The sequence below is a fragment of the Corvus hawaiiensis genome, chromosome 14 (genome assembly GCF_020740725.1).
Source record: "Corvus hawaiiensis isolate bCorHaw1 chromosome 14, bCorHaw1.pri.cur, whole genome shotgun sequence".
Classification (NCBI taxonomy): Eukaryota; Metazoa; Chordata; class Aves; order Passeriformes; family Corvidae; genus Corvus; species Corvus hawaiiensis.
In genome coordinates, this window is record NC_063226.1 from 10,480,142 (window position 1) to 10,494,576 (window position 14,435).

Sequence of the window (14,435 nt, forward strand, 5' to 3'; positions counted from 1 at the left end):
CAATTGCAGCTCATCTGGCAACTGCTTTTCCAGTGGATGTGCAAAAGGGTTTCCAGGTAATCTCTAATTTCGCTCTTCCTTTACAAAAACACCCCATCCAACCCTAGACTCCCCATGGCCCATGATCTCAAGAGAATAACTTGTTCACTTTTTTCCCACTTATCCCGTCTCCACACCCACCTTTTTTGTCTTTTGAATTTAATAAAGTGGGTGACTCAGTACTAAATATAAAGCCTACTGCTTCTGGCATCATCTGCCTCTGGCTCATTTCCTGGAGCTGACATCAGTTGAAGCCTCCTGATTTCCTTATGAAATAGCAAGACATGAAATATCCTTTGTGCGGTGTTCTGGGCATACTTGTGGACTTCTTTGGTGACTGCATGGCTCCCGGATCTAAGCTGGTTAATTGCTAAGATGAGCACTGGTGAAGAACAGGGTAAATCGGGTGAGTCCTCAGATCTGTTTTGCACTGCAAAATCATACTCAAGTTTGCAGCCATTTTTAAAATAAAGGCCAACTTTCAATCCCTCCTGCATATGCAGGGTTTTTATTAAATAAGTGTGAGCCCAGCTAATGTCTTGCTTTCTTCCAGATGAAAGGCTTGCTGACAGATCAGCTCAGGAAGCTTTTAAGGGGGAAATCTAGCAAAGATGGACCTGTTTTTTCTTTAAAAAGACTGTGATAAACTGAGGAGTTAAGGTCAAATGCTTGTCCCTCAGTTGTCACATCTTTCCATAGCTGTTTACATTGATGGGATGTACACTGCCATTGGTTGGCACTGAGGGAGAAAGCCAAAAGTGCATAAACCCTCAATTTGTATCAAAAAGTACAGGTGAGAGTCCTTCTATCTGTTCATAATTTCATTTAAATCCTTATATTTAAAAGAGAATGTGGACAGAACTGGAGGAGGGGAACATCTTGCACATGGTAAATGGTCACTGATGTCAGTCCAAAATGGGGTGGTGGCTGGCCACTCAGCTTAGCCCTCTAAAGCCCTGACTCGTAGATCATGGTGTTCTTTCTCTAGTGAAGTAGACTGTTTAAGTTACCTGGTTTTCTCTTTCAGTTAGGTATTCTTTTGAACCTCTCCTTCTTCTCTCTTCCGTTTTTTTGGGGGGTTTTTTTGTTTTTTTTTCTTTTTTTGTTTGTTTGTTTGTTTTTTTGTAAGGAGAGGGGATATTCCTGAAAACACTTGATTTGCAGCACTAGAGCAGGCAGAGGCAGGAGACTGAGCCACCTTTGCTACTCCTGATGGCTCGCCAAGGTCTGCTGATGCTCTGTTGGCTCTGGGATCTCCCAAGGTTGCTGTGGTCCAGCCCTCTGGCCATGGAGGTTTCTCTAGCATGGGGATGCTGAAGTGGACCAGCATGTCATATACCCCCATGGCTGGTTGACAGTAGACCTGGCTGTATCCCAGCAAACAGATATTTTAGGCAGGAGCTAGAAGTGCCCACAGTTAAAACCCATCCCAAAAATCACTAGGACAGTTGTAGCATGCCCAGGAACTTGTTCATCACCATGGATTTTATCAGTTATTTTAAACAACTTCCAACATTAGCATGGTATCTCTTGGCATTAGTGAGGAAAATACTACTTCTGGAGTGGGCAGGAAAACTTGGTGTCCAGAAGCAGATGGTTGTCCTCTTCTGGACTCACTGGGGAGAGCAGTGGGGCTGCACAGCCTGCCGTAGCCAAAGGCCAGGCCAGCACACTGGATGAGCTCCCTTCCTCCCCCAGAACTTTGCCAAAGGGTCTGTTCTTGAGGGTTTGTAGTGAAAGATGACTCCTGAATTTACCCTCTCTGCTCCCTTGTCACCTGGAAGGCAGCAGCTGCTGCTCCCACAGGCATCACTGAATACCTTCTGGAGAGCAAATGTGCATTAGTGGCTTCCCAGTGAAACTTGGCAGCTGGAGCTTTGGAGGAGATGTGTCCCCTTGTGCAATGATGTGCTAGAGGAATCCTACCAGTGCTGGAAGTTCTCCTTGTGCATAAACCTACATCACAGTGTGCCATGCAGGGGAGTGGATGTGTCACCTGAGCACCTCAGGCACCTTCTTCTTCCCTAAAAGGATTTCTTAAAGCGGGAAGAAGAGGAAAATACACTGGTATACTGGCTCTACCAAAAAATTTCTATTTTGGAAGAGAGTGGGGAGTGGTGTGTGACCAGGTGTGTCGAGGAAGTGGGCTGGGAGTGCCCAGGGAACTCGTTTGCTGCATGCTGTTGCCACACCCTGGTGTGATGAGTCTCAGGACATGATGTGGAGATGAGTGGTGCTGGCACTGCCGTGGTGCTATTTTAGGTTTGACTGTAATTGCAGGTTGGACCGCCAGGACTGGATTTTGAGTATTCAGAGAGCAAAGTGCTCTTAAAGCTCTGGAAAAACTGGCTATCTCTGATCCTTTGCAAATGTGGAAGATGGGTATTTCATGTGCACTGTGCGTGAATTGAACTCCTTGTGGTGGAGCCACTGAGGACCTGTGTTACCTGGTGACGGGGGTAGGGATGTCATTTCCTTGTCAGTCAGAGGGAATGGTTATACCTGGTAGCCCTGTAGGATGCTTTACACTTACCTGAAAAAAGAAAAGTGAGTAAGGAGAGGGCTGAAGACCCATGGGCTTTTAGGCATCTGCCTCTGCAGTGCCAATTTGCCACCTGCACACCTGCAGGTGCTGCTTTGCTGTTCCAGCAACACAGATGACAGAGACAAGGAGAGGAGGCTTTTCTTTTCCCCCCTCAAAAGCAGACATTGCTTGTGCAATGGCTCTGCCACTGATGAAAAGTCACAACCTAGTTTGGGAGCTGGGCTCTGGCATGCTCTCCCCAGGACCTGTCAAGCCCCGAAGCCTCACTAACCCTTAAAGGATAAATTTATGCTGTGCAGTATACTCACATGTAGGACAGCAAGTGGAGACACTAAACTTCATGAGATGAGTTTCTTCATTTTTGTTGCATGTTTGCCCCAAGACTTCACAGGTTCGATGAAGTCCCTGGTTTTGGTCAGAGCAGCCAGTTGGGCTTCCTGTACCCAGAGGCTGATGGGATGCTGAGGCCGGTTGCTGGTGCAAGTCAGAGCAGAATCTCGCTCTTCCGTAAAACCTGTCTGATGTGCACTCAGCCTGGTCTCTGTGGACTGCAGAAGTGTTTTTTCAATCCAGCTTCATTCCTTTTAAGTTGCAGCTGCAGTTCTGGGCATAAAACCCTCTATTTTGGTTTCCATGATGTTAACCATCTTAAGGAAGCTGGCAGGCTATGGGTTTGGGGTTAGGTTTTTTGTTTTGTTTTGTTTTTTGGGGTGTGTTTTATACCTCTTTTGGAACTTCACAGTTGGAAGCTAAATTTTTAGGTGATATCCAAGAAATGGTACCAGGCAGTGACTCACTTTCCTGGCTGATGTAATTTTTAAAGAGAAACAACAAAAAAACCACCCAGTGACCATATTGACCATAATTTTTAGAACAGTCATGAGTTTGTCAAATTTTTCACTAATTCAAATATTGTGTTTATTAGTAAATGGCATCACACAGTACATGATGTTTCTGTTGCTTGTGTCTTCCTGGCTGGCAGCAGATATCTGTCCCTGTTTCATCTAGAACAGACAGGGATTAATTACTGAGGTAATGCAATATATTACAGTATGGGCCAGTTCTGAACTCTGTATTTAATTTAATCTAATCTATTCAGACCACTTTTTTGGTTTTTTCCATTTTTGAGGAACTATGAGGTGAAATAGCAGGCAGTATCCTCCTTCAGTGCAGACTGAGGCCAAATAGGTCTGGATCCTTAGTGTTCTCTGAGCTTCCGGTTGTTTCAAAGACATCCATAAAATAAATACATAAAGCCAAATACAAGCAACTGCGTTGCTGTTTGACTGGACACGGTGAGAACTAGCAAAGAGAAATGCATTCCTTTTAAAGAGTAAAGAGCAGCAGAGGGTTGTTTTGGTTTTTTTTGCTTTGTTTTGGGTTTGTGTTTTGTTTTTTATTAAGGAAAAAAAATAGTTTGCTTACCTAAAAGCTCTGAATCTCACTGCTTCCTGTTCCCAAGTGCCAGACAACAAAAGAACAAGAGCTGGTTGTTGGGGAGAATCCCCTCTGGGTGCTTCATGCTCACGGGATGCTCGGGCCGTCGGGCGCTGGCCGCTGTAGCGCGTCTCTTCGCGACATGACCACATTCCCTCTGCGGCTCTCGGGGAAGCGACCTCCCATCGCTGGGCGGGGAGGGAGGAAGGAATGCTGGCTGCCCAGCTCAGGGCTCGGGGCGTGGGAGACGCTTCAACGCTGGGGCCGGGCGAGGGAGCGATTCGCCTTCCCTGGGAGGAGAGAGGAGGAGGACAGGTAAGGAAGGCTGAGGAAGGGTGTCTCGGGACGGGCTGGCATGTGGGTGCTGCCCGGCGGTGCGGATGCAGGCACATGCCAGAGATTGTCCTGCAACGACTTGTTTTGCTTTTCTCTGCAAAATGTCCTGTGATTGCTACTGCTGTAGTAGATAGACGAAAAGAGCTGAGGGCAGAACGAATTTCAGGTTTTGATGTGTCTAAGTTTGGAATTTATCAGTGCACTTGAAGCGTGCAAACAGCGGCAGCGAGGGCTGCCACCGACTGTGCATCACCGACGGTTTAATGTTTCAGGCGAAGGCTGAGGGTGTGTCTTCCCAGAACGCTGGGGCACAGTCATTCCATCTCAGTCTGCAGCAGGCTTTTACAAAGCAAAACTGCTTAAACTTGCATGTTAAAGTGTTAAATATTTAAACCTCTGCCTTGCAGAAGGTGCGAGGAGCTCAGAGTGCTTTTGGGAAATGGCTGTAGGCTGCTGGCTGTGGCGGCTCCTGAACTTTTTGGCGTCTTTCACCTGGAGAGGTTGGGCTCTGAATGCTGCCTTGCTATTCCAGCTGGAATGGCATGAGGCATTACAGGCTGGCAGGGTTTAGTTTTCTAACTAACAGAGGAGTTTATCTTGCTTGCTGTGGTTTCTGGCTATACCTGATGCTGGAAGCCAATGTAGACTCTCTCTAAATACTTTAGTAGTTGCTACTAGTTTGAAACACGTGCATACCAGTACTTTTAAGTATTGAACTGAAGTGCTGAATTTTTTGTGCTAAAAACTCAACTTGTCTGCAAACCGATAGAACACTTCTAGTATAGCTTCTTCATGTACCTAATTTTGTTTGTACTGCATGTATTGCTCTGAGGTTTTGCTTAGTTGTTTTGTTAAACAGATAATATACTGGTTCTTAGCCAAAAGGCTGAGAAGAGATATTTTACCCTGCATTTATTCTACAAAGCATGTCTCTAAAGAATGATTTCTACAGCTGGAGGACTCTCACACCCTCCTGAAATTCAAAGTAGTGATGAGGTTGCATGCTGTTTACAGTGCATATGTCTCTTTAACCACAACATCTGTCCTAGGGGCATTGAGCACTGGCTGAGCTGTGAAACGGAGGGAGAAGGAGGAAGAGGAGGCAAAGCAGCTTGAAGAGACCTAACGAGAAGTTAGTGCTCGGTTCCAGGAGTTCTGGATGCATTTTCCTAACCTTGATGCTGGATGCATTTACCTATCCTTGAAACATGCTGATTAGAGTGCGTTTTGTGGACATTATTAATGCTTATCCAAAATCCAAGACTCGTGAAGTAGAGAGCTTGCCTGATCCTGAATTGGCGACTGCTGCCTTTGGCTGCCTATTGCTCCTCCCCATATTAAGTTAAATTATAGAGAAGTGTGGGGAACACCCTGCAGTTAGACTAAATGTGATTTCACTGTCATTGCAACCTCCTGGGAGGCAAAGCCAGCAGCTTTCCTTCACTTCTAGCCATTTCACATTAATTTTTGAGATTAATGTTTCTGATTTTGCTAAGAGTAGATGGGATCTATACCATCCATTCTATAGTAAATAAGTGTTGAATTTACAGAGTTTTTTCCTACTTCATGAGCCACTAGGACAGCTATGCAGTGACACTGATTTATTGCAGTCTAATGTTGCTTTCTTGCTCTGAAACAAATTATTTTGACTTCTTTCCCTTTTTCACAAGTGCTTTCTAAACAAGATTACAGATAGCAGGGGAAGAATGGAAAAGGGTTTTTCTTTTATCAGTAGCTTTTTCTAGTTAGAGATCTGTTACTGAAATTCCTCTGGTTTAAGACACTTTTGAAACATAATTACAACATGCAGAGTATGGTTTGTAGTTTCTAGTGTTTTGTTTCTTATTTAAGAAAACATTAATTGACACATTTCTCTGAGTGCTTATCATCTGAGCAGCCAGAATTTCAGCCTTGGCTGTGCTCTTTCTGGACAGCTCTATTTACCTTCAACTGATAAAATAGTTTGCAAACTGCTTGACCACAGCTGTACCTTCTAAAAGGTTGCACAGAACCCACCCTCCCAAATTTAATAGCTGAAACTCCCTATTGTCCAGCTTGCCAGGAATCAGCACCATCATGCCGAGTATTTGGCTTGCAGGAGCTTGTTTGCTGGTGTTGAATAAGCAGTGACTGTACTGTGATTTAATTTAGGGATCTGGTTGATTCCCCCCACCCCGGGTGGGAGGGAAGTTTAACAGACTGAGTAATGCTTCTTGCTTTATCGTGGCACACTGGATATCACTCCCTTTACCTGCCAAAGGTGCTACCTGGGAGCAGAGCTGGAGGTACTGGGGGATGGAGAGGGTTCTGGGCTGTGTGGGCTTTGCAGGACTTTATCCAGCTGTTCCTGAACCAGGGTGCAGGCTCAGGTCTGCAGCTCACCTTGTAAGGAACTGGGCTCCTTTGGGGCTGAATATTTGGAAATCAAGAGACATATGCTTAAAGCATGTTGAGGGTAACCTGCAGGTCTCAGCAAGCAGGTCCCAATTGCTTCTGGGGAAGAAAGTTTGCACTGATTCAGCCTTGTGAACCTCATTCCTCCTTGCTTATGCTGGCAGGGAGCCCACTGTCTTTTACACTGTTGCTCTGAGAGTCTCCTCATAAAATGAGGGATGCTGAGTTTTTGCAGTGGATGGTAAAAGATAAGTACTTTCTTGAAGGCGTTTATGGTTAAGGTACAGAATAAGCAGAAGGAAGTGTTAAGGCTGCTCTTTTTTTAGGGAACTATGCAAGAATAAGAATTACTATCAACGTAAGAATTTCCTGAGAGGCTTGCATGACTTTTCTGTGCCTGAGCCAGGAATTTAAATGAAGCCTTCTGAGTTTCAGTCCATTAGCTGACCCCTGACCTCAGCCCCCCTCTCGTTTACCTTCTTGCACTTAAGTTTAAATAATCTCTGAGTCTTATTTGCTTTTGTGAGTTCCAGGCAGATGAGCGTTCAGCTCTTCCTTTCCTGTGAAGTCTTGAAAGGATCACCTGTTCCATGTTGTACTAGCTAGGTAATGAGAATATTGCTGTTCTGTTTCCACTGATATGAACAAACTATTTCAAAAGTTAGTTAAACCAATCTAGTGGGTTATGATTTCAAATGTTTTTTAACCTTGGAGTAGCTGCTCTACTAAAACTGGAGGTGTGTCAAAATGCAACACTTAGTAAGAGTATTTCTCAAAGAGGCTTTTAAGGTTCATTGGTGCCTTGAGCAGTATTTTATCTGTTTTCTGCTGTGCCCTGTAGATGATAAGTACTCTGTAGATACGTGTAATAGATTTTGAGCAAGGTCTGTGTGCTGTAGCTGTGAGCCTGCAGCATGATGGGGGTGTGTGAGTGCAGTTGGTCTCCTCTGTGACCATCCATCCAATCCACTTGGCCCTGGTCTTCCATGACAGGAGCCTTCAAAGAGTGTAAGGTCTGCAGAAAGCTTTTAGTGCTTCTCCCTTCCATTTGAGTCCCAAAACAGTTTTATGTTTCTGTTGGTTCGGCCTTCTTCTCATAGATGCTGGGACATGAGAGTAACCAAGCATCCATCCACTCTGTTCTAGGGTTGCATATCACCCCATAATGTGCATCAGAGGCAGCTCTGGCTCAGAGGATGGTGATGTATTGGCAGAAATTTCATTGAGGACTGGGGAAGCTTTATTTTTCCCTTCCATGGGCAATTGGAATGGAAGCATTTGTGTTCTTCTGACTTGTGCTTCCCTCCAGCCTCTGGGCAATTTGGTATCATGTGGCCAAGCATCCTCAACTGCTTGTTCTCTGTCTCTTTTCTCTATCTGTGAGACAGAGGGTTTGTATACTTGAATCCCTGTGAACTTCTGTTCATATCCTGAGCTTTCAGTATTCTGGATGCTGCCCTGGAGGACGTGGCTCTCCTGGGCTTTTATCAAGGGGCTGATTCCTATTTGATGCTGTGGGCAGGTTTGATGCTGATTTTGGGTTTTCTCTGGATGCTGGCTACAGCTCAGTTCTGTGTCAGGGTTCTGATCATTATCCAGGCTTCACTGCACCCAAAAGAGCTTCCTTGGCTGTGCAGGACTGTCAAAGGCATGTAAATTGGCTGATGGGTCAGCAGTTGTTTTTACTAAGGATTTAAGATGATTGAAGCTAGTGAATCTGGTTCTGTCATGAAGGGAGAGAAAACACTTTGGCCAGCATGCAAAAGGGGAAGGATCAGGTTGTCCAGGCTGTCAGTGGATGTTGGGGTAATGGTTAGAGTCTGAGCAGAAGGCATAGGAATACTAAATTGCTGCATTTGTTCCCATACTGTTGGAGTGCCCCTGCCTTCTCTGCAGCCCAGATCTCTGCTGGGCATCTACCCAAGTGCTGCTTAGAAAAATAGCTGGCATCACTCCATGCAGGTCTAGCTAGGAGAAATTGAGCTTCTAACCTGGATTTGCTGGAGGAACATACTTGTCCAGAGGTGAATACCCCACTGAGACATGCCTCCAAATCTGGAGAGAACCTCTGGCAAGCTAAGAGCAGTGACTAACTCCAGCATGTGTGTCTGCTCCTGATGGATTTGGCAGACTTTTCCCTTGCAGCAGTGGTGAGTTGTGCAACAACTGGAGCAAAGTTTCACAGTCCACTCCCAAGTGAACATAAGCATAGCAGGGAACTTGCCTCTCCCAGCATGACAGTTTCAGGAGTCTGAAAGAATATAAAGCAGAACCTGCTGATGGGACTTTTGCTGGTTTAGAGGTGCTTCAGAAACAGCAGCTAGAGGTAATCTCAATATGGAATTGGGATGAAGTGATGTGAAGGGTGCCTGTGCAGTGGGAATCCCTATCTGCGGTCCTGTGTCCTTTCCCTGTGATGCAATTGGTAGGCTACACAGCCATCATGGATCAGTCAAAGAGTATACCGTGTGTAAGGGCAGTAGCTTGAGGGAGCTGGAGAACTGGGTCGTGTAAGGTGGTCAATTCAAATAGCCAGGCAAGCTTAAAATAATTCAGAATTAAAACTTAATTTATGTAGTTGGCCTTGGCCTGTTGAGGTGAGCTTTTTGGTGCTTTGCATGGCCAAGAGAAGCTGGATTAAGATTGAAATAAAGCTGCATTTGGGTAATGGCTTTGCAGGTGTTAGAGTACAGTGGTGTTCAATAGTCAAAGCACTGCAGACCTTGAGAGCAGAGCTGTAGATTCATTGTGGTTGAACCTATTGTTTGTGGGGCTGGGAAAACTTCACTGAAGGGGAGATCCACAGATGAGAGACACTACTCAGCCAAATCTGGCACCACAAAGCAATACCTGCTCAAAGCATTGTGTGCCCCTTTCTTCCTGAGGCAGGGGAAACAGCTCCCTGAGTGGATAGGAACACCACAGTGTTTGTGTGCACAAGAACCACGATTGTGCAAAGAGCAATACCAAATTGATTTCAGAATCTGCAGTAGCAGCATCATGCTGATGCTAAGGGGTTAGACACCAACATGGTGCAACCTCTCTGGTTGGGGTAGCATCTCCTAATCACTGCTCTTACCAGGATGACATCTATCACCAAAGTGTGGTGAAGGTCTGGTTTCAGCCAGTGCCTCTGACCAATGGCTGTCTGGAAGGTAATTGCCAATTAAAAGATTATGTGCTTCTGTCAGCTTGATGTTTGCTAATAACCACATGCAAGGTGCGGGTGCTGTCTTGTAGGAATTTGATGAGCAAAACACTGTGATGAACGTTTGATGAGAACACAAACTGATTATGAGCAGGAGAGGATGGATTTTATGGATAGGTTTTAATTTACAGGCCATCAGTCCCTAAACTTTCCTGTCTCCCTCCAAAGCATTGGAAACTATTTACCTCAGGGGACTCATCAGACCAAGTCTGTCACCATAAACTTTCATGTCCTCCTGTCACCATCAGGTTTGGCAAAGTTGTCTGTAAAAACTCAAAGGCTTTGCTTGGACTGGACCAGTAAAAGCAGCTATCAGAGCTGATGATGGAGATGGGAGTGGGTGTATTTGTGCCCTCTCCTGCCTGCAAACATTTCCAAAAGCAGCATGAGCATAGGCCTGTGCCTGTGGAGGAGGGTTCCTGCAGTGTCAAGAGATCTCTGCAGCATCCTCTGTAGCTTCTTAGTCACCTGGGAAGGGATGCAAAGAAAAGGTACGCTTATATCCCTTGCCAGTGACTCTTGCCTCACTATCCTGAGGGTGGTTGCTCTGGGCTGTTGCAGCATCTCTGGAGCTTGCAGAGCCCTTTTGGGATGGTCGCAATGCTGCTGGCCCCTTTCAGAAGGGGCTGGGGAAGATGAAGAGGGGAGTGCATGCAGCCACCCCACTCTTCAATGCAGCTGTTGGCAGGGACCAGCCGTGCCTTCGAAACAGGGAGGAAAAGGAGGATTAGGTGAGCCACAGGAAGCTTGAGGGCTGGATCCTTTGTCAGCTGAATCACTGGGTTTCCTCCAAACTGGCCAGGCAGCTGCATCAGTGCCCAAGCCTGAGGGCTCTGGCACTTGCTGTGGGTTGTGAGGGGACTGAGTGCCTGGCTGTCCCATTGCTTATTCCTAAAGATATGTGCTGGGTTAGTGGTCACAGATATGTGGAGTTTGAGTATTTTTAATTAGCTAATGCTTAACTGACTTGCTTTCTGATGTCAGGAGCTTTTGTCATGAGAAGAGAGCAAAACCACAGGTTCCTCGGAAATGGAGAATACATACGGAGTGAGTCACTGCTCCGGACTAGGTCTAGCTTACTTGTGTTGGATTTTTTTTTAAATAGGACATATTAATACCTTTTTGTTGACACTTTAATGTATCTCTGCATTGGCCTGTTTGAGTAAACAAGTTGATATTGTTAATCAGTCATTGTAGAGATATTAAAGTAAGGCAGGCCTGGAAGGGATGAAGCACTCAGTTTTCAGAGTAACACAGAGCTGCTAAGAAAGTAAATTCTTCCATTTGGATCAGCAGCAAATTCCAGCTGTTTCTGTTGGAAATGTTCAAGTGGCTGTGAGGAAATATTTGGTTGTTATGTGCTTTCAAATTTGAATTAATCTGCCAATTTTCAAGATGTACAGATATCCCCCCTTCATCAGTTTTCTACCAATCCTCTGTGTAGGATGCAGCTTCCAGGGCTTCCCCTCTTGGAGAAGAGTCTTGAGAACATTTTTCTCTGTGCTTGAGTGTTTTTAAGTTGCTGTCTGGGCAGTTAATCTACCCAAATATCCTGGTTAGCTTCTGGCACTTGTGCTGGAAGTGCTGAGTGCCTCAGCAGAGACATCCCTCCAGTGACAGCCCCTGCAGTGGCCTGTCCCCAGGTGGCTCACAGCTGTCAAAACACACTCTGGGACAGCTTTTCTTAACCTGCCCCTATTGCAGTTCTGCAAATAAACTAACTCTGGTTCAGTGACTGCAGTGTGTTTAGAACCTGTAAAATTTGTTTGCACAGGAGCTTTATACAGCCTGTCTCCGGGAAGGAGTTGATATTCCAAAACCTGACGTGTACTTAAAGCAGCTCTGATCTGTATCACAGGTAGAGTCTTCAGAGGAACAGGCTGCACTGTCTGCCAGCCATGCTCTTCTACGTAGGTGCCTTTGTGCATCCATGTGTTACAGAGCTGCCCTTGCTTTTCTTCTGTGGGGTGAGGGATGAAGACAGGATGAGGGATCTGGAGCAGGGATTGCTTCCTTGTACACTTTATCTGTGCATTTACTAACGGGCTGTCAGCCACCAGACTAAAACTCTGCTGTTGTTCTCTTTTTGTCCCTCTAAAATGGTTGTTTAAATGTGAGCCGTTCCCTGGCTGTCATACCCTGGTGGAGTCTTTCTTGCAGCAGGAGTGAGCGTGACATGGTCAAGCATGAGCAGCGTGGTGTGTCCCCACAGGGCTTGGAGTGAGGCAGCTGATGTGTGATCCCTGTGCCAGTGTGATAAAAGGGCCTTTTATGTCCCACAAGACAAAGCCTCTTGTTTAAAAATGCAACTGAATGAAAAACATGATTCTGAATGCCCCAGACTCAGCTACTAAAAGCAAACAAACATAAAAACTCCCACATAACAAAAAAAAAGAAAAGCTCCTGTGCCTTCCAGCCCAGTGTGTCAATGATGGTGTAATACCTCTTCATTGAAGAAAAGCTCTGTAAATTGCTTTGGGAGCTTAACTTTGTGGCCCACTAACCTTTCCATAGACTGTTTTAACATCCTTTCCCCTTCCCAGACAGCACTGACAAGGTCAGGTGTCTACTTTTTCTCTGTTGGTTTGAATTCTCCCTCCTTCTTCTCAAACAGAGAAACAGAAGGAAGAAGTGGTATTATAAAAACTGAGAGGGAAACCTGTTTTATGGACTGAGCTGAACAGTCTAGGGACTGGAAGGAAAAGTTTTTTTAAGTCAAGACCCATACAAACAACTGCAGAGCATATCCAGTGCATATCTCCCTGATAAAGTTTAACAGAGCAGTATTTTTAAAAGCTCTCAGCTTATGGTGGTGTTTGCTGGTTCTTTTGGTGTTAAAGATGTTAGAGATAGCAGCAAATTAAATTCCGATTAAGTGGTTAGATAGTGATGCTTTGGGAAATACCTTTTTAAGGGAAATCCTCATGGTTTGAAAATGAATTGGTGCAAATGAGAATTAGGAAGAAGGCAGAACTTGTGGAGGAGTTTTGGCTAAATTTTCAGTCTGTAGCTCAGCCTCTCCTGCCTGGCAGCTTATGCAACCTGCCTGCATAGCCAAATCTGTCTCTGTTCTTGGTAGCGTTCCCCAAGTGTTTTTGCCAGTTGTGAAATCCATCTCCTGTATCGTGCAACAAGCTTGCCCAGAGCTGATTTTCTTGCTAAGCAATGCCTTTATCCCCTGGAAATAGCCAGGTTCTGGTGGCACTGAGGGTCGGCTGAGGCACCCATGGGAGTGCTACAGGGAAGGAGCTGCTCCAGGAATGGAGCTAGATCCCAGACTGGATGTCAAGCAAGACAGTCAGTGCTGCACATAGCATTCCCGCATCTTGCAGGGACCTGCATAGTAGCTGCACATAGCATTCCTGCATCTTGCAGGGACCTGCATAGTACCACTGCCTTGGTCAGCTAGCCTGACTTGTAATCCATGAAACAGTAAAGAAGTTTACTTTTATAAAAATTTATTTTTTTTACCTCTGTCAGTCAGATGCACCTTTGCTGTGATTCCTCCCCCGCCCCATTTTTTCAACTTGATCCCAGTGATGAAGTTTGTTGTCTTGCTGTTGGTGGCTTTTACTGACTGTTCAACATCTTGTTGTGCCTGCTAGTGCTGGGAGGTGGAGTCTGATGTCTCTGCAGTGATGAAACTTCTTGTTGACTTTCTCTGCTGTGAGCACCTGTCTGAGCTGCTTTCCCAGGCTGCCACACCTGGCCATTGCTCTCATCTCTAACAACTTCATTCTTTCCAGACTGAGTGAAGTGTTACAGAAAATGAATATTTACAGCTACAGGCAAACTTGTATTCTTAAGAGTGCTTGTGAAGGCAGCTGGGAGCCTCAGACAAAAGAGGGTTGCTAATCAGAGCACAGGCATTTATTAAACTGAGTCTTGTTGCTTGAGCCTCAAGCCAGAGCCAGCCCGTTCAGGATCCTGCCTTCTGACAGTCTGTAAACCTCAATCCACTCCTCATCCTTTTGCTTACAAAGGAGGAGGCAGCTGTGTCTGTTCCCATAGGCAGAGGAGGAACCTTTTATTTCTCAGCTTCAGGGATTGTAGTGAACAAAGTGGGAGCTGGAAAATCTTGGGATGCAAATCTCATTTGAAGTTGCACTGAGACTGCCTAAATCCCTATTTCTACAGACCCTGAGCTACAGCTTGCAGTGGTGTTAGAATGTGCTTATCAGTGCCTGTGTTTCTGTTCACACACAGGGCTTGCCCTGTAAGCATTGTTGCATCTATTGCTGCTCTCTCATGGTCGTGTCAGCCAGAGTGCCACCAGGGCATCTGATGCCCTGTCACAAATGTCTGGGAAGGGGATGTGCATAGGTGTCTAGCTTTCTCCCATCCCTGTGGTGACACCTCCTGTCCAGGCTGGCTGGATGGCACCTAATCAGTGCTTGGAAAGGAGGATGATGGCAGATGGGTGGAGGAACTCAGTGCTTCATCCTCTCTGTTTCTTAAACACCAAGCAGATCTGAT

At 45.6% G+C, this 14,435-nt stretch overlaps 1 protein-coding gene and 1 long non-coding RNA gene across 7 annotated transcripts in view; one reads left to right on the forward strand and one right to left on the reverse strand.

Annotated features, from left to right (window-relative positions):
- Window positions 1-14,435, forward strand: part of PLS3 (plastin 3) — a 50,336-nt gene that overhangs the window by 14,584 nt on the left and 21,317 nt on the right. For 2 of the 6 annotated variants that reach the window (XM_048318557.1, XM_048318563.1), the window contains exon 1: window positions 4,252-4,336. The exons of 3 other annotated variants lie outside the window; for them this stretch is intronic. The gene's annotated coding sequence lies outside the window, so the exon portion shown is untranslated. Of the gene's footprint in view, window positions 1-4,246; window positions 4,337-5,406; window positions 5,490-14,435 lie in introns of those variants that run through there. One more of the 6 variants, XM_048318559.1, reaches the window with a different exon arrangement.
- LOC125333052 lies at window positions 1,491-3,235 on the reverse strand. The gene is made up of 2 exons (XR_007206743.1): window positions 2,893-3,235; window positions 1,491-2,572 (listed from the first exon to the last, which is right to left on the reverse strand). It is a non-coding gene; the product is annotated as an uncharacterized LOC125333052 (long non-coding RNA).